The sequence below is a fragment of the Arachis hypogaea genome, chromosome 15 (assembly GCF_003086295.3).
Source record: "Arachis hypogaea cultivar Tifrunner chromosome 15, arahy.Tifrunner.gnm2.J5K5, whole genome shotgun sequence".
NCBI classification, from domain to species: Eukaryota; Viridiplantae; Streptophyta; class Magnoliopsida; order Fabales; family Fabaceae; genus Arachis; species Arachis hypogaea.
Genome location: NC_092050.1, coordinates 98,058,775 through 98,061,801, shown reverse-complemented (window position 1 = coordinate 98,061,801; position 3,027 = coordinate 98,058,775). Strand labels below are relative to the sequence as shown.

General features: G+C 41.3%; 1 non-coding gene across 1 annotated transcript; it reads left to right on the top strand.

Annotated features, from left to right (window-relative positions):
- The first annotated feature begins 2,224 nt into the window (after positions 1-2,224).
- Positions 2,225-2,332, top strand: LOC112752205 (small nucleolar RNA R71). Its single transcript, XR_003176650.1, has one exon. It is a non-coding gene; the product is annotated as a small nucleolar RNA R71 (small nucleolar RNA).
- The last annotated feature ends 695 nt before the right edge of the window (positions 2,333-3,027 follow it).

The following is a 3,027-nucleotide window of genomic DNA, read 5'->3' as shown; positions in this document are numbered from 1 at the left end:
GGATCCTATGGGGTCCACAGATCCTGAGTGGATCTTGTGGGGTCCACAAATCCTGTAGGGATCCTGTAGGGTCCACAGATCTAGTGGGGTCAAGGACTTAACATCCCTGCTCCAATTAGGCATGTAAAATGCCCTTGCTGTGCAATCCTAGCGTTTAACACCAGACTGCTGCCTGTTTCTGGCGTTAAACGCCCAAATGTAGCTTGTTTCTGGCGTTTAACGCCAGGCAGATGCTTGTTTCTGGCGTTAAATGCCAGCTTGGTGCCTGTTTCTGGCGTTAAACGCCAGACAGATGCTTGTTTCTGGCATTTAAATGACAGACTGCTCTCCTCCAGGGTGTGCTATTTTCAATGCTATTTTTTATTCTATTTTTGATTTTTCAGTAGTTTTTGTGACTTCACATGATCATCAACCTAAGAAAACACGAAATAAAAAAAAGAAAATAAAATAGATATGATTAAATAACATTGGGTTGCCTCCCAACAAGCGCTTCTTTAATGTCAATTGCTTGACAGTGAGCTCTCATGGAGCCTCACAGATGATCAGAGCAAGGTTGGAACCTCCCAACACCAAACTTAGAGTTTGAATGTGGGGGTTCAATACCAAACTTAGTGTTTGGTTGTGGCCTCCCAACACCAAACTTAGAGTTTGACTGTGGGGGCTTTGGTTGACTCTGCAGTGAGAGAAGCTTTTCATGCTTCCTCCTCATGGTTACAGAAAGAGATCCTTGAGTTTTAAACACAAGGTTGTCCTCATTCAGTTGAAGGACCAACTCTCCTCTGTCCACATCAATCACAGCTCTTGCTATGGCTAGGAAGGATCTTCCAAGGATAATGGATTCATCCTCTTCCTTCCCAGTGTCTAGGATTATGAAATCAGCAGGGATGTAAAGGCCTTCAACCTTTACTAACACGTCCCCTACTTGTCCATAAGCCTGTTTTCTTGAGTTGTCTGCCATCTCTAATGAGATTCTAGCAGCTTGCACCTCAAAGATCCCTAGTTTCTCCATTACAGAGAGTGGCATTAAGTTTATTCTTGAACCCAGGTCACACAGAGCCTTCTCAAAGGTCATGGTGCCTATGGTACAGGGTATTAAGAATTTGCCAGGATCATGTTTCTTTTGAGGTAATTTCTACCTATCCAATGTATTTAGTTCATTGGTGAGCAAGGGAGGTTCATCTTCCCAAGTGTCATTACTAAATAATTTTTCATTTAGCTTCATTATTGCACAAAGGTATTTAGCAACTTGCTCTTCAGTAATGTCTTCATCCTCTTCAGAGGAAGAATACTCATCAGAGCTCATGAAGGGCAAAAAGAGGTTCAATGGAATCTCTATGGTCTCTAGATGAGCCTCAGATTCCTTTGGTTCCTCAAAGGGATACTCCTTATTGGTCACTGGACGTCCCAGGAGGTCTTCCTCACTAGGATTCACGTCCTCCTCTTCCCTTGTAAGTTCGGCCATGATTGTCAAATCAATGGCCTTGCACTCTCTCTTTCGATTATCTTCTGTATTGCTTGGGAGAGTACTAGGAGGAGTTTCAGTGACTCTTTTACTCAGCTGGCCCACTTGTGCCTCCAAATTTCTAATGGAGGACCTTGTTTCATTCATGAAACTCACAGTGGCCTTAGATAGATCAGAGACTATATTTGCTAAGCTAGATGGATTCTGCTCAGAATTCTCTGTCTGTTGCTGAGTGGATGATGGAAAAGGCTTGCTATTGCTAAACCTGTTTCTTCCACCATTATTAAAGCCTTGTTGAAGCTTTTGTTGATCCTTCCATGAGAAATTTGGATGATTTCTCCATGAGGGATTATAGGTGTTTCCATAGGGTTCACCCATGTAATTCACCTCTGCTATTGCAGGGTTTTCAGGATCATAAGCTTCTTCTTCAGAAGATGCCTCTTTAGTGTTGTTGGATGATTCCTTCAATCCATTCAGACTCTGAGAGATCATATTGACTTGCTGAGTCAATATTTTATTCTGAGCCAATATGGCATTCAGAGTATCAATTTCAAGAACTTCTTTCCTCTGAGTCGTCCCATTACTCACAGGATTCCTTTCAGAAGTGTGCATGAACTGGTTATTTGCAACCATGTCAATGAGTTCTTGAGCTTCTGCATGCATTTTCTTTAGGTGAATGGATCCACCTGCAGAATGGTCCAATGACATCTTTGATAATTCAGACAGACCATCATAGAATATATCCAGGAGGGTCCATTCTGAAAGCATGTCAGAAGGATACTTTTTGGTCAGTTCCTTGTATCTCTCCCAAGCTTCATAGAGGGATTCACCTTCCTTTTGTCTGAAGGTTTGAACATCCACTCTAAGCTTACTAAGCTTTTGAGGAGGAAAGAACTTGGCTAAGAAAGCTGTGACCAGCTTATCCTAAGAGTTTAGGCTGTCTTTAGGTTGAGAGTCCAACCAAATTCTAGCTTTGTCTCTTACAGCAAATGGGAAAAGCATAAGCCTGTAGACCTCGGTATCAACCCCATTGGTCTTAACAGTATCACAGATCTGCAAGAATTTAATTAAGAACCGAAAAGGATCTTCTGATGGAAGTCCATAAAACTTGCAGTTCTGTTGCATTAGAGAAACTAATTGAGGTTTCAGCTCAAAATTGTTTGCTCCAATGGCAGGGATTGAGATGCTTCTTCCATGTAAATTGGAATTTGGTGCAGTAAAGTCACCAAGCATCTTTCTTGCATTATTATTATTTTCGGCCATGTCTCCTTCTTTTTCAAAAATTTCTGTCAGATTTTCTCCAGAGAGTTGTACTTTAGCTTCCCTTAGCGTCCTCTTCAGAGTTCTTTCTGGTTCGGAATCAGCTTCAACAAGAATGTTCTTATCCTTGTTCTTGCTCATATGAAAAATAAGAAAACAGAAAAGAAAATTTGGAATCCTCTATGTCACAGTATAGAGATTCCTTTATGTGAGCAGAAGAAGATATGAATAGAAGAAGGAGAATCCAAACACAAGGGTGAGGAGTAGGTTCAAATTCTTGCGTGAAAAAGGGATGTTAGTAGATG